General features: G+C 46.3%; 1 non-coding gene across 1 annotated transcript; it reads right to left on the bottom strand.

Moving 5' to 3' along the window:
- Positions 1–3,997: 3,997 nt before the first annotated feature.
- On the bottom strand, positions 3,998–4,069 carry TRNAH-GUG (transfer RNA histidin (anticodon GUG)). Its single transcript has one exon. It is a non-coding gene; the product is annotated as a tRNA-His (tRNA).
- Positions 4,070–23,988: the final 19,919 nt, after the last annotated feature.

Below are 23,988 nucleotides of genomic sequence, written 5' to 3'. Positions count from 1 at the left end.
GCAGGGATGCATGACCAATGCTCCTTCCTGTCTCGCCCGCATACATGGATGCACGTTCACGCCTCCTCCTTCTCTCGGCTTCATACGGGGATCATATCTCCTCCCTGTCTCACCCTCATGCAGGGATGCATGACCAATGCTCCTTCCCTTCTCGCCTGCATACATGGATGTACGTTCACTCCTCCTCCTTCTCTCGGCTTCATACGGGGATCATATCTCCTCCCTGTCTCACCCTCATGCAGGGATGCATGACCAATGCTCCTTCCTGTCTCGGCCGCATACATGGATGCACGTTCACGCCTCCTCCTTCTCTCGGCTTCATACGGGGATCATATCTCCTCCCTGTCTCACCCTCATGCAGGGATGCATGACCAATGCTCCTTCCCTTCTCGCCTGCATACATGAATGCACGTTCACGCCTCCTCCTTCTCTCGGCTTCATACGGGGATCATATCTCCTCAATGTCTCACCCTCACTTCCAACATATGTAACTTCTTGTTCTCTTTGACGTCTGGGGCATGGGTGGCTACTGCACAGCTCTAGATGTCGCCCACCTGCAAGGTGCTATGGAAAGCACTTTTCCACATTGGATGTGCTATATTAACCCCCTCTCCCCAAATACAATAAAAATAAAGAAATATATGTGCTTCCATAATGTCTACTTTCTAATGTTTCATATGTGTAAGCACATTGTCCTCCTCCTGACCACATTCTAAAACTATGTGCAAATTGTTCCTTCCATAAACTGTCACTGCCTTGGCCCTTTATTTATAATGACTGTTATACTCTCTCTCTTTCCGCCACAGTATAAAAAAGCCTAGCACACCCCATGATTGGACTAAGAAATTCCTGTCATTTAGTTGGAAATGATTTTCCCATTATCCCCAAAAACTCCTCACTGTGTCTAAGAACGCTTTTTTTCACAGGACAATACATATCAGATTGACTTGAAAGGTCCTTTCATGCGACTACAGAATGCCTTTCATACCACTAAAAGATACGCCAGTGCCTACAATAGCCTAGGACTAGACTATGAGTCCCAATGTAGAAAGACCACAAGTCCACAGATATGCCTGTTTATTTAAACATCTGTATTATCATCAGCGTGTGACTGTAAAGGCGGGACCTCGCGCTCTCTGTAACGCGCTCCATTGGCAACATCAGTTAAATGTCGTTGGTTCAATCCCTCGCGGATGTTGTTTTTATTCCCATTTGTAACTGGGAAATACTGTCGCTGCAATACATATGTCTTAATCAAGCTAGTGGTTATTGACGTAAATGGCAGTGTTATAATGTTTCATGTACTGCAAATGTCACCACATAATGCGCTCTTAATTAGATTTGGTTGAAATACATTACAGTCACCCGATGAAAAAGTGTGCAAAGAGCATTAAAGAAACAAAAGGTTCATAACAGTAACATGACATATCGAATTGTTTCAGTCCTCCACAGAGATTGCCAATGTATTAATGGAAATTCTAAAATATCTGCCCAACTGCTGTGACATTGCCTCACAGCAATGCCGTGACTCGGATTCGAACCGAGGTTGGAGGTTGCTGCGGCCACAACGCAGAGTACTAACCACTATACGATCACGGCGAGCTACTTGGGGTGCTACAATGTGACGTTCCAACTCTATCATAAGCTATACTCCATCTGTGATGTCATGACTCATGTTTGAATTAAAGGTTGGTTGTGATGTTATCCATGAGAATAAGTGGACACCTGATCCCCAGTCACTTATTTAAGATCTCAATAATCAAGTCAGAATCCAAATGAAAGTCATCAAAGTGGAGCCAATTAGAAATAATATAGTTACACAAACCTGGCAATGGTGCGGCAGCCAGGGCTGATAATGGCCCGCCAGCCTGAGAGCAGGAAAGTGTGAGAGCAGTGATGGTCTTGTGAGAGTTTACAGCTGTTATTGACCCTGTCCCCTTCCATTGCAGAGTTTTCTCCCTATAAGAAGTGCAGAGGCTCCCTCCGGGGTGCTAATAGTAAATTTATTTTTTTGCACAGGAGAAGTGCTCTTCGCCAATTGCACGTGCCAAATCACCCGAAGGCCAACACCATAAAATTCAGGCATTCATGTTCATGCGTCCTCCATGTTATGTCCTTATAAAGGGATGCATGTTCATGATGACTCCATGTCACACCTGCATACAAGGATGCATGTTCATGCCGCCTCGTTCTCTTGGCTTCATACAGGGATTTTATCTCCTCCCTGTCTCACCCTCATGCAGGGATGCATGACCAATGCTCCTTCCCTTCTCGCCCGCATACATGGATGCACGTTCATGTCTTCTCGTTCTCTCGGCTTCATACTGGGATTTTATCTCCTCCCTGTCTCACCCTCAGGAAGGGATGCATGACCAATGCTCCTTCCCGTCCCACCCGCATACATGGATGCACGTTCACGCCTCCTCCTTCTCTCGGCTTCATATGGGGATCATATCTCCTCCCTGTCTCACCCTCATGCAGGGATGCATGACCAATGCTCCTTCCTGTCTCGCCCGCATACATGGATGCACGTTCACACCTCCTCCTTCTCTCGGCTTCATACGGGGATCATATCTCCAACCTGTCTCACCCTCATGCAGGGATGCATGACCAATGCTCCTTCCCTTCTCGCCTGCATACATGGATGCACGTTCACGCCTCCTCCTTCTCTCGGCTTCATATGGGGATCATATCTCCTCCCTGTCTCACCCTCATGCAGGGATGCATGACCAACGCTCCTTCCTGTCTCACCCGCATACATGGATGCACGTTCACGCCTCCTCCTTCTCTCGGCTTCATACGGGGATCATATCTCCTCCCTGTCTCACCCTCATGCAGGGATACATGACCAATGCTCCTTCCCTTCTCGCCTGCATACATGGATGCACGTTCACGCCTCCTCCTTCTCTCGGCTTCATACGGGGATCATATCTCCTCAATGTCTCACCCTCACTTCCAACATGTGTAACTTCTTGTTCTCTTTGACGTCTGGGGCATGGGTGGCTACTGCACAGCTCTAGATGTCGCCCACCTGCAAGGTGCTATGGAAAGCACTTTTCCACATTGGACGTGCTATATTAACCCCCTCTCCCCAGATACAATAAAAATAAAGAAATATATGTGCTTCCATAATGTCTACCTTCTAATGTTTCATATGTGTAAGCACATTGTCCTCCTCCTGACCACATTCTAAAACTATGTGCAAATTGTTCCTTCCATAAACTGTCACTTCCTTGGCCCTTTATTTATAATGACTGTTATACTCTCTCTTTTTCCGCCACAGTATAAAAAAGCCTAGCACACCTCATGATTGGACTAAGAAATTCCTGTCATTTAGTTGGAAATGATTTTCCCATTATCCCCAAAAACTCCTCACTGTGTCTAAGAACGCTTTTTTTCACAGGACAATACAGATCAGATTGACTTGAAAGGTCCTTTCACGCGACTACAGAATGCCTCTCATTCCACTAAAAGATACGCCAGTGCCTACAATAGCCTAGGACTAGACTATGAGTCCCAATGTAGAAAGACCACAAGTCCACAGATATGCCTGTTTATTTAAACATCTGTATTATCATCAGCGTGTGACTGTAAAGGCGGGACCTCGCGCTCTCTGTAACGCGCTCCATTGGCAACATCAGTTAAATGTCGTTGGTTCAATCCCTCGCGGATGTTGTTTTTATTCCCATTTGTAACTGGGAAATACTGTCGCTGCAATACATATGTCTTAATCAAGCTAGTGGTTATTGATGTAAATGGCAGTGTTATAATGTTTCATGTACTGCAAATGTCACCACATAATGCGCTCTTAATTAGATTTGGTTGAAATACATTACAGTCACCCGATGAAAAAGTGTGCAAAGAGCATTAAAGAAACAAAAGGTTCATAACAGTAACAGGACATATCGAATTGTTTCAGTCCTCCACAGAGATTGCCAATGTATTAATGGAAATTCTAAAATATCTGCCCAACTGCCGTGACATTGCCTCACCGCAATGCCGTGACTCGGATTCGAACCGAGGTTGCTGCGGCCACAACGCAGAGCACTAACCACTATACAATCACGGCGAGCTACTTGCGCTGCTACAATGTGACGTTCCACCTCTATCATAAGCTGTACTCCATCTGTGATGTCATGACTCATGTTTGAATTAAAGGTTGGTTGTGATGTTATCCATGAGAATAAGTGGACACCTGATCCCCAGTCACTTATTTAAGATCTCAATAATCAAGTCAGAATCCAAATGAAAGTCATCAAAGTGGAGCCAATTAGAAATAATATAGTTACACAAACCTGGCAATGGTGCGGCAGCCAGGGCCGATAATGGCCCGCCAGCCTGAGAGCAGGAAAGTGTGAGAGCAGTGATGGTCTTGTGAGAGTTTACAGCTGTTATTGACCCTGTCCCCTTCCATTGCAGAGTTTTCTCCCTATAAGAAGTGCAGAGGCTCCCTCCGGGGTGCTAATAGTAAATTTATTTTTTTGCACAGGAGAAGTGCTCTTCGCCAATTGCACGTGCCAAATCACCCGAAGGCCAACACCATAAAATTCAGGCATTCATGTTCATGCGTCCTCCATGTTATGTCCTTATAAAGGGATGCATGTTCATGATGACTCCATGTCACACCTGCATACAAGGATGCATGTTCATGCCGCCTCGTTCTCTTGGCTTCATAGAGGGATTTTATCTCCTCCCTGTCTCACCCTCATGCAGGGATGCATGACCAATGCTCCTTCCCTTCTCGCCCGCATACATGGATGCACGTTCATGTCTTCTCGTTCTCTCGGCTTCATACTGGGATTTTATCTCCTCCCTGTCTCACCCTCAGGAAGGGATGCATGACCAATGCTCCTTCCCGTCTCACCCGCATACATGGATGCACGTTCACGCCTCCTCCTTCTCTCGGCTTCATATGGGGATCATATCTCCTCCCTGTCTCACCCTCATGCAGGGATGCATGACCAATGCTCCTTCCTGTCTCGCCCACATACATGGATGCACGTTCACACCTCCTCCTTCTCTCGGCTTCATACGGGGATCATATCTCCTCCCTGTCTCACCCTCATGCAGGGATGCATGACCAATGCTCCTTCCCTTCTCGCCTGCATACATGGATGCACGTTCACGCCTCCTCCTTCTCTCGGCTTCATATGGGGATCATATCTCCTCCCTGTCTCACCCTCATGCAGGGATGCATGACCAACGCTCCTTCCTGTCTCACCCGCATACATGGATGCACGTTCACGCCTCCTCCTTCTCTCGGCTTCATACGGGGATCATATCTCCTCCCTGTCTCACCCTCATGCAGGGATACATGACCAATGCTCCTTCCCTTCTTGCCTGCATACATGGATGCACGTTCACGCCTCCTCCTTCTCTCGGCTTCATACGGGGATCATATCTCCTCAATGTCTCACCCTCACTTCCAACATGTGTAACTTCTTGTTCTCTTTGACGTCTGGGGCATGGGTGGCTACTGCACAGCTCTAGATGTCGCCCACCTGCAAGGTGCTATGGAAAGCACTTTTCCACATTGGACGTGCTATATTAACCCCCTCTCCCCAGATACAATAAAAATAAAGAAATATATGTGCTTCCATAATGTCTACCTTCTAATGTTTCATATGTGTTAGCACATTGTCCTCCTCCTGACCACATTCTAAAACTATGTGCAAATTGTTCCTTCCATAAACTGTCACTTCCTTGGCCCTTTATTTATAATGACTGTTATACTCTCTCTCTTTCCGCCACAGTATAAAAAAGCCTAGCACACCTCATGATTGGACTAAGAAATTCCTGTCATTTAGTTGGAAATGATTTTCCCATTATCCCCAAAAACTCCTCACTGTGTCTAAGAACGCTTTTTTTCACAGGACAATACAGATCAGATTGACTTGAAATGTCCTTTCACGCGACTACAGAATGCCTCTCATTCCACTAAAAGATACGCCAGTGCCTACAATAGCCTAGGACTAGACTATGAGTCCCAATGTAGAAAGACCACAAGTCCACAGATATGCCTGTTTATTTAAACATCTGTATTATCATCAGCGTGTGACTGTAAAGGCGGGACCTCGCGCTCTCTGTAACGCGCTCCATTGGCAACATCAGTTAAATGTCGTTGGTTCAATCCCTCGCGGATGTTGTTTTTATTCCCGTTTGTAACTGGGAAATACTGTCGCTGCAATACATATGTCTTAATCAAGCTAGTGGTTATTGACGTAAATGGCAGTGTTATAATGTTTCATGTACTGCAAATGTCACCACATAATGCGCTCTTAATTAGATTTGGTTGAAATACATTACAGTCACCCGATGAAAAAGTGTGCAAAGAGCATTAAAGAAACAAAAGGTTCATAACAGTAACAGGACATATCGAATTGTTTCAGTCCTCCACAGAGATTACCAATGTATTAATGGAAATTCTAAAATATCTGCCCAACTGCCGTGACATTGCCTCACCGCAATGCCGTGACTCGGATTCGCACCGAGGTTGCTGCGGCCACAACGCAGAGTACTAACCACTATACGATCACGGCGAGCTACTTGCGCTGCTACAATGTGACGTTCCACCTCTATCATAAGCTGTACTCCATCTGTGATGTCATGACTCATGTTTGAATTAAAGGTTGGTTGTGATGTTATCCATGAGAATAAGTGGACACCTGATCCCCAGTCAATTATTTAAGATCTCAATAATCAAGTCAGAATCCAAATGAAAGTCATCAAAGTGGAGCCAATTAGAAATAATATAGTTACACAAACCTGGCAATGGTGCGGCAGCCAGGGCCGATAATGGCCCGCCAGCCTGAGAGCAGGAAAGTGTGAGAGCAGTGATGGTCTTGTGAGAGTTTACAGCTGTTATTGACCCTGTCCCTTTCCATTGCAGAGTTTTCTCCCTATAAGAAGTGCTGAGGCTCCCTCCGGGGTGCTAATAGTACATTTATTTTTTTGCGCAGGAGAAGTGCTCTTCACCAATTGCACGCGCCAAATCACCCGAAGGCCACCACCATAAAAATCAGGCATTCATGTTCATGCGTCCTCCATGTTATGTCCTTATAAAGGGATGCATGTTCATGATGACTCCATGTCACACCTGCATACAAGGATGCATGTTCATGCCGCCTCGTTCTCTTGGCTTCATACAGGGATTTTATCTCCTCCCTGTCTCACCCTCATGCAGGGATGCATGATCAATGCTCCTTCCCTTCTCGCCCGCATACATGGATGCACGTTCATGTCTCCTCGTTCTCTCGGCTTCATACGGGGATTTTATCTCCTCCCTGTCTCACCCTCAGGAAGGGATGCATGACCAATGCTCCTTCCCGTCTCGCCCGCATACATGGATGCACGTTCACGCCTCCTCCTTCTCTCGGCTTCATACGGGGATCATATCTCCTCCCTGTCTCACCCTCATGCAGGGATGCATGACCAATGCTCCTTCCTGTCTCGCCCGCATACATGGATGCACGTTCACGCCTCCTCCTTCTCTCGGCTTCATACGGGGATCATATCTCCTCCCTGTCTCACCCTCATGCAGGGATGCATGACCAATGCTCCTTCCCTTCTCGCCTGCATACATGGATGCACGTTCACGCCTCCTCCTTCTCTCGGCTTCATATGGGCATCATATCTCCTCCCTGTCTCACCCTCATGCAGGGATGCATGACCAACGCTCCTTCCTGTCTCGCCCGCATACATGGATGCACGTTCACGCCTCCTCCTTCTCTCGGCTTCATACGGGGATCATATCTCCTCCCTGTCTCACCCTCATGCAGGGATGCATGACCAATGCTCCTTCCCTTCTCGCCTGCATACATGGATGCACGTTCACGCCTCCTCCTTCTCTCGGCTTCATACGGGGATCATATCTCCTCAATGTCTCACCCTCACTTCCAACATGTGTAACTTCTTGTTCTCTTTGACGTCTGGGGCATGGGTGGCTACTGCACAGCTCTAGATGTCGCCCACCTGCAAGGTGCTATGGAAAGCACTTTTCCACATTGGACGTGCTATATTAACCCCCTCTCCCCAAATACAATAAAAATAAAGAAATGTATGTGCTTCCATAATGTCTACCTTCTAATGTTTCATATGTGTAAGCACATTGTCCTCCTCCTGACCACATTCTAAAACTATGTGCAAATTGTTCCTTCCATAAACTGTCACTTCCTTGGCCCTTTATTTATAATGACTGTTATACTCTCTCTCTTTCCGCCACAGTATAAAAAAGCCTAGCACACCTCATGACTGGACTAAGAAATTCCTGTCATTTAGTTGGAAATGATTTTCCCATTATCCCCAAAAACTCCTCACTGTGTCTAAGAACGCTTTTTTTCACAGGACAATACAGATCAGATTGACTTGAAAGGTCCTTTCACGCGACTACAGAATGCCTCTCATTCCACTAAAAGATACGCCAGTGCCTACAATAGCCTAGGACTAGACTATGAGTCCCAATGTAGAAAGACCACAAGTCCACAGATATGCCTGTTTATTTAAACATCTGTATTATCATCAGCGTGTGACTGTAAAGGCGGGACCTCGCGCTCTCTGTAACGCGCTCCATTGGCAACATCAGTTAAATGTCGTTGGTTCAATCCCTCGCGGATGTTGTTTTTATTCCCATTTGTAACTGGGAAATACTGTCGCTGCAATACATATGTCTTAATCAAGCTAGTGGTTATTGACGTAAATGGCAGTGTTATAATGTTTCATGTACTGCAAATGTCACCACATAATGCGCTCTTAATTAGATTTGGTTGAAATACATTACAGTCACCCGATGAAAAAGTGTGCAAAGAGCATTAAAGAAACAAAAGGTTCATAACAGTAACAGGACATATCGAATTGTTTCAGTCCTCCACAGAGATTGCCAATGTATTAATGGAAATTCTAAAATATCTGCCCAACTGCCGTGACTTTGCCTCACCCGAATCCGAGGTTGCTGCGGCCACAACGCAGAGTACTAACCACTATACGATCACAGCGAGCTACTTGGGCTGCTACAATGTGACGTTCCACCTCTATCATAAGCTGTACTCCATCTGTGATGTCATGACTCATGTTTGAATTAAAGGTTGGTTGTGATGTTATCCATGAGAGTAAGTGGACACCTGATCCCCAGTCACTTATTTAAGATCTCAATAATCAAGTCAGAATCCAAATGAAAGTCATCAAAGTGGAGCCAATTAGAAATAATATAGTTACACAAACCTGGCAATGGTGCGGCAGCCAGGGCCGATAATGGCCCGCCAGCCTGAGAGCAGGAAAGTGTGAGAGCAGTGAGGGTCTTGTGAGAGTTTACAGCTGTTATTGACCCTGTCCCCTTCCATTGCAGAGTTTTCTCCCTATAAGAAGTGCAGAGGCTCCCTCCGGGGTGCTAATAGTAAATTTATTTTTTTGCACAGGAGAAGTGCTCTTCACCAATTGCACGTGCCAAATCACCCGAAGGCCACCACCATAAAATTCAGGCATTCATGTTCATGCGTCCTCCATGTTATGTCCTTATAAAGGGATGCATGTTCATGATGACTCCATGTCACACCTGCATACAAGGATGCATGTTCATGCCGCCTCGTTCGCTTGGCTTCATACAGGGATTTTATCTCCTCCCTGTCTCACCCTCATGCAGGGATGCATGACCAATGCTCCTTCCCTTCTCGCCCGCATACATGGATGCACGTTCATGTCTTCTCGTTCTCTCGGCTTCATACGGGGATTTTATCTCCTCCCTGTCTCACCCTCAGGAAGGGATGCATGACCAATGCTCCTTCCCGTCTCGCCCACATACATGGATGCACGTTCACGCCTCCTCCTTCTCTCGGCTTCATACGGGGATCATATCTCCTCCCTGTCTCACCCTCATGCAGGGATGCATGACCAATGCTCCTTCCTGTCTCGCCCGCATACATGGATGCACGTTCATGCCTCCTCCTTCTCTCGGCTTCATACGGGGATCATATCTCCTCCCTGTCTCACCCTCATGCAGGGATGCATGACCAATGCTCCTTCCCTTCTCGCCTGCATACATGGATGCACGTTCACGCCTCCTCCTTCTCTGGGCTTCATACGGGGATCATATCTACTCCCTGTCTCACCCTCATGCAGGGATGCATGACCAATGCTCCTTCCTGTCTCGGCCGCATACATGGATGCACGTTCACGCCTCCTCCTTCTCTCGGCTTCATACGGGGATCATATCTCCTCCCTGTCTCACCCTCATGCAGGGATGCATGACCAATGCTCCTTCCCTTCTCGCCTGCATACATGGATGCAAGTTCACGCCTCCTCCTCTCGGCTTCATACGGGGATCATATCTCCTCAATGTCTCACCCTCACTTCCAACATGTGTAACTTCTTGTTCTCTTTGACGTCTGGGGCATGGGTGGCTACTGCACAGCTCTAGATGTCGCCCACCTGCAAGGTGCTATGGAAAGCACTTTTCCACATTGGACGTGCTATATTAACCCCCTCTCCCCAAATACAATAAAAATAAAGAAATATATGTGCTTCCATAATGTCTACCTTCTAATGTTTCATATGTGTAAGCACATTGTCCTCCTCCTGACCACATTCTAAAACTATGTGCAAATTGTTCCTTCCATAAACTGTCACTTCCTTGGCCCTTTATTTATAATGACTGTTATACTCTCTCTCTTTCCGCCACAGTATAAAAAAGCCTAGCACACCTCATGATTGGACTAAGAAATTCCTGTCATTTAGTTGGAAATGATTTTCCCATTATCCCCAAAAACTCCTCACTGTGTCTAAGAACGCTTTTTTTCACAGGACAATACACATCAGATTGACTTGAAAGGTCCTTTCACGCGACTACAGAATGCCTCTCATTCCACTAAAAGATACGCCAGTGCCTACAATAGCCTAGGACTAGACTATGAGTCCCAATGTAGGAAGACCACAAGTCCACAGATATGCCTGTTTATTTAAACATCTGTATTATCATCAGCGTGTGACTGTAAAGGCGGGACCTCGCGCTCTCTGTAACGCGCTCCATTGGCAACATCAGTTAAATGTCGTTGGTTCAATCCCTCGCGGATGTTGTTTTTATTCCCATTTGTAACTGGGAAATACTGTCGCTGCAATACATATGTCTTAATCAAGCTAGTGGTTATTGACGTAAATGGCAGTGTTATAATGTTTCATGTACTGCAAATGTCACCACATAATGCGCTCTTAATTAGATTTGGTTGAAATACATTACAGTCACCCGATGAAAAAGTGTTGAAAGAGCATTAAAGAAACAAAAGGTTCATAACAGTAACAGGACATATCGAATTGTTTCAGTCCTCCACAGAGATTGCCAATGTATTAATGGAAATTCTAAAATATCTGCTTACTGCCGTGACATTGCCTCACCGCAATGCCGTGATTCGGATTCGAACCGATGTTGCTGCGGCCACAACGCAGAGTACTAACCACTATACGATCACGGCGAGCTACTTGGGCTGCTACAATGTGACGTTCCACCTCTATCATAAGCTGTACTCCATCTGTGATGTCATGACTCATGTTTGAATTAAAGGTTGGTTGTGATGTTATCCATGAGAATAAGTGGACACCTGATCCCCAGTCACTTATTTAAGATCTCAATAATCAAGTCAGAATCCAAATGAAAGTCATCAAAGTGGAGCCAATTAGAAATAATATAGTTACACAAACCTGGCAATGGTGCGGCAGCCAGGGCCGATAATGGCCCGCCAGCCTGAGAGCAGGAAAGTGTGAGAGCAGTGATGGTCTTGTGAGAGTTTACAGCTGTTATTGACCCTGTCCCCTTCCATTGCAGAGTTTTCTCCCTATAAGAAGTGCAGAGGCTCCCTCCGGGGTGCTAATAGTAAATTTATTTTTTTGCGCAGGAGAAGTGCTCTTCACCAATTGCACGCGCCAAATCACCCGAAGGCCACCACCATAAAATTCAGGCATTCATGTTCATGCGTCCTCCATGTTATGTCCTTATAAAGGGATGCATGTTCATGATGACTCCATGTCACACCTGCATACAAGGATGCATGTTCATGCCGCCTCGTTCTCTTGGCTTCATACAGGGATTTTATCTCCTCCCTGTCTCACCCTCATGCAGGGATGCATGACCAATGCGCCTTCCCTTCTCGCCCGCATACATGGATGCACGTTCATGTCTCCTCGTTCTCTCGGCTTCATACGGGGATTTTATCTCCTCCCTGTCTCACCCTCAGGAAGGGATGCATGACCAATGCTCCTTCCCGTCTCGCCCGCATACATGGATGCACGTTCACGCCTCCTCCTTCTCTCGGCTTCATACGGGGATCATATCTCCTCCCTGTCTCACCCTCATGCAGGGATGCATGACCAATGCTCCTTCCTGTCTCGCCCGCATACATGGATGCACGTTCACGCCTCCTCCTTCTCTCGGCTTCATACGGGGATCATATCTCCTCCCTGTCTCACCCTCATGCAGGGATGCATGACCAATGCTCCTTCCCTTCTCGCCTGCATACATGGATGCACGTTCACGCCTCCTCCTTCTCTCGGCTTCATACGGGGATCATATCTCCTCCCTGTCTCACCCTCATGCAGGGATGCATGACCAATGCTCCTTCCTGTCTCGCCCGCATACATGGATGCACGTTCACGCCTCCTCCTTCTCTCGGCTTCATACGGGGATCATATCTCCTCCCTGTCTCACCCTCATGCAGGGATGCATGACCAATGCTCCTTCCCTTCTCGCCTGCATACATGGATGCACGTTCACGCCTCCTCCTTCTCTCGGCTTCATACGGGGATCATATCTCCTCAATGTCTCACCCTCACTTCCAACATGTGTAACTTCTTGTTCTCTTTGACGTCTGGGGCATGGGTGGCTACTGCACAGCTCTAGATGTCGCCCACCTGCAAGGTGCTATGGAAAGCACTTTTCCACATTGGACGTGCTATATTAACCCCCTCTCCCCAAATACAATAAAAATAAAGAAATATATGTGCTTCCATAATCTCTACCTTCTAATGTTTCATATGTGTAAGCACATTGTCCTCCTCCTGACCACATTCTAAAACTATGTGCAAATTGTTCCTTCCATAAACTGTCACTTCCTTGGCCCTTTATTTATAATGACTGTTATACTCTTTCTCTTTCCGCCACAGTATAAAAAAGCCTAGCACACCTCATGATTGGACTAAGAAATTCCTGTCATTTAGTTGGAAATGATTTTCCCATTATCCCCAAAAACTCCTCACTGTGTCTAAGAACGCTTTTTTTCACAGGACAATACAGATCAGATTGACTTGAAAGGTCCTTTCACGCGACTACAGAATGCCTCTCATTCCACTCAAAGATACGCCAGTGCCTACAATAGCCTAGGACTAGACTATGGGTCCCAATGTAGAAAGACCACAAGTCCACAGATATGCCTGTTTATTTAAACATCTGTATTATCATCAGCGTGTGACTGTAAAGGCGGGACCTTGCGCTCTCTGTAACGCGCTCCATTGGCAACATCAGTTAAATGTCGTTGGTTCAATCCCTCGCGGATGTTGTTTTTATTCCCATTTGTAACTGGGAAATACTGTCGCTGCAATACATATGTCTTAATCAAGCTAGTGGTTATTGACGTAAATGGCAGTGTTATAATGTTTCATGTACTGCAAATGTCACCACATAATGTGCTCTTAATTAGATTTGGTTGAAATACATTACAGTCACCCGATGAAAAAGTGTGCAAAGAGCATTAAAGAAACAAAAGGTTCATAACAGTAACAGGACATATCGAATTGTTTCAGTCCTCCACAGAGATTGCCAATGTATTAATGGAAATTCTAAAATATCTGCCCAACTGCCGTGACATTGCCTCACAGGTTGCTGCGGCCACAACGCAGAGTACTAACCACTATACGATCACGGCGAGCTACTTGGGCTGCTACAATGTGACGTTCCACCTCTATCATAAGCTGTACTCCATCTGTGATGTCATGACTCATGTTTGAATTAAAGGTTGGTTGTGATGTTATCCATGAGAATAAGTGGACACCTGATCCCCAGTCACTTATTTAAGATCTCAATAATCAAGTCAGAATCCAAATGAAAGTCATCAAAGTGGAGCCAATTAGAAATAATATAGTTACACAAACCTGGCAATGGTGCGGCAGCCAGGGCCGATAATGGCCCGCCAGCCTGAGAGCAGGAAAGTGTGAGAGCAGTGATGGTCTTGTGAGAGTTTACAGCTGTTATTGACCCTGTCCCCTTCCATTGCAGAGTTTTCTCCCTATAAGAAGTGCAGAGGCTCCCTCCGGGGTGCTAATAGTACACTTATTTTTTGCGCAGGAGAAGTGCTCTTCACCAATTGCACGTGCCAAATCACCCGAAGGACATCACCATAAAATTCAGGCATTCATGTTCATGCGTCCTCCATGTTATGTCCTTATAAAGGGATGCATGTTCATGATGACTGCATGTCACACCTGCATACAAGGATGCATGTTCATGCCGCCTCGTTCTCTTGGCTTCATACAGGGATTTTATCTCCTCCCTGTCTCACCCTCATGCAGGGATGCATGACCAATGCTCCTTCCCTTCTCGCCCGCATACATGGATGCACGTTCATGTCTCCTCGTTCTCTCGGCTTCATACGGGGATTTTATCTCCTCCCTGTCTCACCCTCAGGAAGGGATGCATGACCAATGCTCCTTCCTGTCTCGCCCGCATACATGGATGCACGTTCACGCCTCCTCCCTCTCTCGGCTTCATACGGGGATCATATCTCCTCCCTGTCTCACCCTCATGCAGGGATGCATGACCAATGCTCCTTCCCTTCTCGCCTGCATACATGGATGCACGTTCACGCCTCCTCCTTCTCTCGGCTTCATACGGGGATCATATCTCCTCCCTGTCTCACCCTCATGCAGGGATGCATGACCAATGCTCCTTCCTGTCTCGCCCACATACATGGATGCACGTTCACGCCTCCTCCTTCTCTCGGCTTCATACGGGGAACATATCTCCTCCCTGTCTCACCCTCATGCAGGGATGCATGACCAATGCTCCTTCCCTTCTCGCCTGCATACATGGATGCACGTTCACGCCTCCTCCTTCTCTCGGCTTCATACGGGGATCATATCTCCTCAATGTCTCACCCTCACTTCCAACATGTGTAACTTCTTGTTCTCTTTGACGTCTGGGGCATGGGTGGCTACTGCACAGCTCTAGATGTCGCCCTCCTGCAAGGTGCTATGGAAAGCACTTTTCCACATTGGACGTGCTATATTAACCCCCTCTTCCCAAATACAATAAAAATAAAGAAATATATGTGCTTCCATAAGGTCTACCTTCTAATGTTTCATATGTGTAAGCACATTGTCCTCCTCCTGACCACATTCTAAAACTATGTGCAAATTGTTCCTTCCATAAACTGTCACTTCCTTGGCCCTTTATTTATAATGACTGTTATACTCTTTCTCTTTCCGCCACAGTATAAAAAAGCCTAGCACACCTCATGATTGGACTAAGAAATTCCTGTCATTTAGTTGGAAATGATTTTCCCATTATCCCCAAAAACTCCTCACTGTGTCTAAGAACGCTTTTTTTCACAGGACAATACAGATCAGATTGACTTGAAAGGTCCTTTCACGCGACTACAGAATGCCTCTCATTCCACTAAAAGATACACCAGTGCATACAATAGCCTAGGACTAGACTATGAGTCCCAATGTAGAAAGACCACAAGTCCACAGATATGCCTGTTTATTTAAACATCTGTATTATCATCAGCGTGTGACTGTAAAGGCGGGACCTCGCGCTCTCTGTAACGCGCTCCATTGGCAACATCAGTTAAATGTCGTTGGTTCAATCCCTCGCGGATGTTGTTTTTATTCCCATTTGTAACTGGGAAATACTGTCGCTGCAATACATATGTCTTAATCAAGCTAGTGGTTATTGACGTAAATGGCAGTGTTATAATGTTTCATGTACTGCAAATGTCACCACATAATGCGCTCTTAATTAGATTTGGTTGAAATACATTACAGTCACCCGATGAAAAAGTGAGCAAAGAGCATTAAAGAAACAAAAGGTTCATAACAGTAACAGGACATATCGAATTGTTTCAGTCCTCCACAGAGATTGCCAATGTATTAATGGAAATTCTAAAATATCTGCCCAACTGCCGTGACATTGCCTCACAGGTTGCTGCGGCCACAATGCAGAGTACTAACCACTATACGATCACGGCGAGCTACTTGGGCTGCTACAATGTGACGTTCCACCTCTTTCATAAGCTGTACTCCATCTGTGATGTCATGACTCATGTTTGAATTAAAGGTTGGTTGTGATGCTATCCATGAGAATAAGTGGACACCTGATCCCCAGTCACTTATTTAAGATCTCAATAATCAAGTCAGAATCCAAATGAAAGTCATCAAAGTGGAGCCAATTAGAAATAATATAGTTACACAAACCTGGCAATGGTGCGGCAGCCAGGGCCGATAATGGCCCGCCAGCCTGAGAGCAGGAAAGTGTGAGAGCAGTGATGGTCTTGTGAGAGTTTACAGCTGTTATTGACCCTGTCCCCTTCCATTGCAGAGTTTTCTCCCTATAAGAAGTGCAGAGGCTCCCTGCGGGGTGCTAATAGTACATTTATTTTTTGCGCAGGAGAAGTGCTCTTCACCAATTGCACGTGCCAAATCACCCGAAGGACATCACCATAAAATTCATGCATTCATGTTCATGCGTCCTCCATGTTATGTCCTTCTAAAGGGATGCATGTTCATGATGACTCCATGTCATACCTGCATACAAGGATGCATGTTCATGTCTCCTCGTTCTCTCGGCTTCATACGGGGATTTTATCTTCTCCCTGTCTCACCCTCAGGAAGGGATGCATGACCAATGCTCCTTCCCGTCTCGCCCGCATACATGGATGCACGTTCACGCCTCCTCCTTCTCTCGGCTTCATACGGGGATCATATCTCCTCCCTGTCTCACCCTAATGCAGGGATGCATGACCAATGCTCCTTCCTGTCTCGCCCACATACATGGATGCACGTTCATGCCTCCTCCTTCTCTCGGCTTCATACGGGGATCATATCTCCTCCCTGTCTCACCCTCATGCAGGGATGCATGACCAATGCTCCTTCCCTTCTCGCCTGCATACATGGATGCACGTTCACGCCTCCTCCTTCTCTCGGCTTCATACGGGGATCATATCTCCTCCCTGTCTCACCCTCATTCAGGGATGCATGACCAATGCTCCTTCCTGTCTCGCCCGCATACATGGATGCACGTTCACGCCTCCTCCTTCTCTCGGCTTCATACGGGGATCATATCTCCTCCCTGTCTCACCCTCATGCAGGGATGCATGACCAATGCTCCTTCCCTTCTCGCCTGCATACATGGATGCACGTTCACACCTCCTCCTTCTCTCGGCTTTATACGGGGATCATATCTCCTAAATGTCTCACCCTCACTTCCAACATGTGTAACTTCTTGTTCTCTTTGACGTCTGGGGCATGGGTGGCTACTGCACAGCTCTAGATGTCGCCCACCTGCAAGGTGCTATGGAAAGCACTTTTCCACATTGGACGTGCTATATTAACCCCCTCTTCCCAAATACAATAAAAATAAAGAAATATATGTGCTTCCATAATGTCTACCTTCTAATGTTTCATATGTGTAAGCACATTGTCCTCCTCCTGACCACATTTTAAAACTATGTGCAAATTGTTCCTTCCATAAACTGTCACTTCCTTGGCCCTTTATTTATAATGACTGTTATACTCTTTCTCTTTCCGCCACAGTATAAAAAAGCCTAGCACACCTCATGATTGGACTAAGAAATTTCTGTCATTTAGTTGGAAATGATTTTCCCATTATCCCCAAAAACTCCTCACTGTGTCTAAGAACGCTTTTTTTCACAGGACAATACAGATCAGATTGACTTGAAAGGTCCTTTCACGCGACTACAGAATGCCTCTCATTCCACTAAAAGATACGCCAGTGCATACAATAGCCTAGGACTAGACTATGAGTCCCAATGTAGAAAGACCACAAGTCCACAGATATGCCTGTTTATTTAAACATCTGTATTATCATCAGCGTGTGACTGTAAAGGCGGGACCTCGCTCTCTCTGTAACGCGCTCCATTGGCAACATCAGTTAAATGTCGTTGGTTCAATCCCTCGCGGATGTTGTTTTTATTCCCATTTGTAACTGGGAAATACTGTCGCTGCAATACATATGTCTTAATCAAGCTAGTGGTTATTGACGTAAATGGCAGTGTTATAATGTTTCATGTACTGCAAATGTCACCACATAATGCGCTCTTAATTAGATTTGGTTGAAATACATTACAGTCACCCGATGAAAAAGTGTGCAAAGAGCATTAAAGAAACAAAAGGTTCATAACTGTAACAGGACATATCGAATTGTTTCAGTCCTCCACAGAGATTGCCAATGTATTAATGGAAATTCTAAAATATCTGCCCAACTGCCGTGACATTGCCTCACAGGTTGCTGCGGCCACAACGCAGAGTACTAACCACTATACGATCACGGCGAGCTACTTGGGCTGCTACAATGTGACGTTCCACCTCTATCATAAGCTGTACTCCATCTGTGATGTCATGACTCATATTTGAATTAAAGGTTGGTTGTGATGTTATCCATGAGAATAAGTGGACACCTGATCCCCAGTCACTTATTTAAGATCTCAATAATCAAGTCAGAATCCAAATGAAAGTCATCAAAGTGGAGCCAATTAGAAATAATATAGTTACACAAACCTGGCAATGGTGCGGCAGCCAGGGCCGATAATGGCCCGCCAGCCTGAGAGCAGGAAAGTGTGAGAGAAGTGATGGTCTTGTGAGAGTTTACAGCTGTTATTGACCCTGTCCCCTTCCATTGCAGAGTTTTCTCCCTATAAGAAGTGCAGAGGCTCCCTCCGGGGTGCTAATAGTACATTTATTTTTTGCGCAGGAGAAGTGCTCTTCACCAATTGCACGTGCCAAATCACCCGAAGGACATCACCATAAAATTCAGGCATTCATGTTCATGCGTCCTCCATGTTATGTCCTTATAAAGGGATGCATGTTCATGATGACTCCATGTCACACCTGCATACAAGGATGCATGTTCATGCCGCCTCGTTCTCTTGGCTTCATACAGGGATTTTATCTCCTCCCTGTCTCACCCTCATGCAGGGATGCATGACCAATGCTCCTTCCCTTCTCGCCCGCATACATGGATGCACGTTCATGTCTCCTCGTTCTCTCGGCTTCATACGGGGATTTTATCTCCTCCCTGTCTCACCCTCAGGAAGGGATGCATGACCAATGCTCCTTCCCGTCTCGCCCGCATACATGGATGCACGTTCACGCCTCCTCCTTCTCTCGGCTTCATACAGGGATCATATCTCCTCCCTGTCTCACCCTAATGCAGGGATGCATGACCAATGCTCCTTCCTGTCTCGCCCGCATACATGGATGCACGTTCACGCCTCCTCCTTCTCTCGGCTTCATACGGGGATTTTATCTCCTCCCTGTCTCACCCTCAGGAAGGGATGCATGACCAATGCTCCTTCCCGTCTCGCCCGCATACATGGATGCACGTTCACGCCTCCTCCTTCTCTCGGCTTCATACAGGGATCATATCTCCTCCCTGTCTCACCCTAATGCAGGGATGCATGACCAATGCTCCTTCCTGTCTCGCCCGCATACATGGATGCACGTTCACGCCTCCTCCTTCTCTCGGCTTCATACAGGGATCATATCTCCTCCCTGTCTCACCCTAATGCAGGGATGCATGACCAATGCTCCTTCCTGTCTCGCCCGCATACATGGATGCACGTTCACGCCTCCTCCTTCTCTCGGCTTCATACAGGGATCATATCTCCTCCCTGTCTCACCCTAATGCAGGGATGCATGACCAATGCTCCTTCCTGTCTCGCCCGCATACATGGATGCACGTTCACGCCTCCTCCTTCTCTCGGCTTCATACGGGGATCATATCTCCTCCCTGTCTCACCGTCATGCAGGGATGCATGACCAATGCTCCTTCCCTTCTCGCCTGCATACATGGATGCACGTTCACGCCTCCTCCTTCTCTCGGCTTCATACGGGGATCATATCTCCTCCCTGTCTCACCCTCATGCAGGGATGCATGACCAATGCTCCTTCCCTTCTCGCCTGCATACATGGATGCACGTTCACGCCTCCTCCTTCTCTCGGCTTCATACGGGGATCATATCTCCTCCCTGTCTCACCCTCATGCAGGGATGCATGACCAATGCTCCTTCCTGTCTCGCCCGCATACATGGATGCACGTTAACGCCTCCTCCTTCTCTCGGCTTCATACGGGGATCATATCTCCTCCCTGTCTCACCCTCATGCAGGGATGCATGACCAATGCTCCTTCCCTTCTCGCCTGCATACATGGATGCACGTTCACGCCTCCTACTTCTCTCGGCTTCATACGGGGATCATATCTCCTCAATGTCTCACCCTCACTTCCAACATGTGTAACTTCTTGTTCTCTTTGACGTCTGGGGCATGGGTGGCTACTGCACAGCTCTAGATGTCGCCCACCTGCAAGGTGCTATGGAAAGCACTTTTCCACATTGGACGTGCTATATTAACCCCCTCTTCCCAAATACAATAAAAATAAAGAAATATATGTGCTTCCATAATGTCTACCTTCTAATGTTTCATATGTGTAAGCACATTGTCCTCCTCCTGACCACATTCTAAAACTATGTGCAAATTGTTCCTTCCATAAACTGTCACTTCCTTGGCCCTTTATTTATAATGACTGTTATACTCTTTCTCTTTCCGCCACAGTATAAAAAAGCCTAGCACACCTCATGATTGGACTAAGAAATTCCTGTCATTTAGTTGGAAATGATTTTCCCATTATCCCCAAAAACTCCTCACTGTGTCTAAGAACGCTTTTTTTCACAGGACAATACAGATCAGATTGACTTGAAAGGTCCTTTCACGCGACTACAGAATGCCTCTCATTCCACTAAAAGATACGCCAGTGCATACAATAGCCTAGGACTAGACTATGAGTCCCAATGTAGAAAGACCACAAGTCCACAGATATGCCTGTTTATTTAAACATCTGTATTATCATCAGCGTGTGACTGTAAAGGCGGGACCTCGCGCTCTCTGTAACGCGCTCCATTGGCAACATCAGTTAAATGTCGTTGGTTCAATCCCTCGCGGATGTTGTTTTTATTCCCATTTGTAACTGGGAAATACTGTCGCTGCAATACATATGTCTTAATCAAGCTAGTGGTTATTGACGTAAATGGCAGTGTTATAATGTTTCATGTACTGCAAATGTCACCACATAATGCGCTCTTAATTAGATTTGGTTGAAATACATTACAGTCACCCGATGAAAAAGTGTGCAAAGAGCATTAAAGAAACAAAAGGTTCATAACAGTAACAGGACATATCGAATTGTTTCAGTCCTCCACAGAGATTGCCAATGTATTAATGGAAATTCTAAAATATCTGCCCAACTGCCGTGACATTGCCGTGACTCGGATTCGAACCGAGGTTGCTGCGGCCACAACGCAGAGTACTAACCACTATACGATCACGAGCTACTTGGGCTGCTACAATGTGACGTTCCACCTCTATCATAAGCTGTACTCCATCTGTGATGTCATGACTCATGTTTGAATTAAAGGTTGGTTGTGATGTTATCCATGAGAATAAGTGGACACCTGATCCCGAGTCACTTATTTAAGATCTCAATAATCAAGTCAGAATCCAAATGAAAGTCATCAAAGTGGAGCCAATTAGAAATAATATAGTTACACAAACCTGGCAATGGTGCGGCAGCCAGGGCCGATAATGGCCCGCCAGCCTGAGAGCAGGAAAGTGTGAGAGCAGTGATGGTCTTGTGAGAGTTTACAGCTGTTATTGACCCTGTCCCCTTCCATTGCAGAGTTTTCTCCCTATAAGAAGTGCAGAGGCTCCCTCCGGGGTGCTAATAGTAAATTTATTTTTTTGCACAGGAGAAGTGCTCTTCGCCAATTGCACGTGCCAAATCACCCAAAGGCCACCACCATAAAATTCAGGCATTCATGTTCATGCGTCCTCCATGTTATGTCCTTATAAAGGGATGCATGTTCATGATGACTCCATGTCACACCTGCATACAAGGATGCATGTTCATGCCGCCTCATTCTCTTGGCTTCATACAGGGATTTTATCTCCTCCCTGTCTCACCCTCATGCAGGGATGCATGACCAATGCTCCTTCCCTTCTCCCCCGCATACATGGATGCACGTTCATGTCTTCTCGTTCTCTCGGCTTCATACGGGGATTTTATCTCCTCCCTGTCTCACCCTCAGGAAGGGATGCATGACCAATGCTCCTTCCCGTCTCGCCCGCATACATGGATGCACGTTCACGCCTCCTCCTTCTCTCGGCTTCATACAGGGATCATATCTCCTCCCTGTCTCACCCTCATGCAGGGATGCATGACCAATGCTCCTTCCTGTCTCGCCCGCATACATGGATGCACGTTCACGCCTCCTCCTTCTCTCGGCTTCATGCGGGGATCATATCTCCTCCCTGTCTCACCCTCATGCAGGGATGCATGACCAATGCTCCTTCCCTTCTCGCCTGCATACATGGATGCACGTTCACGCCTCCTCCTTCTCTCGGCTTCATACGGGGATCATATCTCCTCCCTGTCTCACCCTCATGCAGGGATGCATGACCAACGCTCCTTCCTGTCTCGCCCGCATACATGGATGCACGTTCACGCCTCCTCCTTCTCTCGGCTTCATACGGGGATCATATCTCCTCCCTGTCTCACCCTCATGCAGGGATGCATGACCAATGCTCCTTCCCTTCTCGCCTGCATACATGGATGCACGTTCACGCCTCCTCCTTCTCTCGGCTTCATACGGGGATCATATCTCCTCAATGTCTCACCCTCACTTCCAACATGTGTAACTTCTTGTTCTCTTTGACGTCTGGGGCATGGGTGGCTACTGCACAGCTCTAGATGTCGCCCACCTGCAAGGTGCTATGGAAAGCACTTTTCCACATTGGACGTGCTATATTAACCCCCTCTCCCCAAATACAATAAAAATAAAGAAATATATGTGCTTCCATAATGTCTACCTTCTAATGTTTCATATGTGTAAGCACATTGTCCTCCTCCTGACCACATTCTAAAACTATGTGCAAATTGTTCCTTCCATAAACTGTCACTTCCTTGGCCCTTTATTTATAATGACTGTTATACTCTCTCTCTTTCCGCCACAGTATAAAAAAGCCTAGCACACCTCATGATTGGACTAAGAAATTCCTGTCATTTAGTTGGAAATGATTTTCCCATTATCCCCAAAAACTCCTCACTGTGTCTAAGAACGCTTTTTTTCACAGGACAATACAGATCAGATTGACTTGAAAGGTCCTTTCACGCGACTACAGAATGCCTCTCATTCCACTAAAAGATACGCCAGTGCCTACAATAGCCTAGGACTAGACTATGAGTCCCAATGTAGAAAGACCACAAGTCCACAGATATGCCTGTTTATTTAAACATCTGTATTATCATCAGCGTGTGACTGTAAAGGCGGGACCTCGCGCTCTCTGTAACGCGCTCCATTGGCAACATCAGTAAAATGTCGTTGGTTCAATCCCTCGCGGATGTTGTTTTTATTCCCATTTGTAACTGGGAAATACTGTCGCTGCAATACATATGTCTTAATCAAGCTAGTGGTTATTGACGTAAATGGCAGTGTTATAATGTTTCATGTACTGCAAATGTCACCACATAATGCGCTCTTAATTAGATTTAGTTGAAATACATTACAGTCACCCGATGAAAAAGTGTGCAAAGAGCATTAAAGAAACAAAAGGTTCATAACAGTAACAGGACATATCGAATTGTTTCAGTCCTCCACAGAGATTGCCAATGTATTAATGGAAATTCTAAAATATCTGCCCAACTGCCGTGACATTGCCTCACCGCAA

The sequence above is a fragment of the Ambystoma mexicanum genome (genome assembly GCF_040938575.1).
Source record: "Ambystoma mexicanum isolate Mex_15411 chromosome 12 unlocalized genomic scaffold, UKY_AmexF1_1 Mex_chr12_unloc.1, whole genome shotgun sequence".
NCBI classification, from domain to species: domain Eukaryota; kingdom Metazoa; phylum Chordata; class Amphibia; order Caudata; family Ambystomatidae; genus Ambystoma; species Ambystoma mexicanum.
The sequence above is the reverse complement of the archived record's forward strand: the minus strand, read 5'-3'. Positions and strand labels throughout refer to the sequence as shown.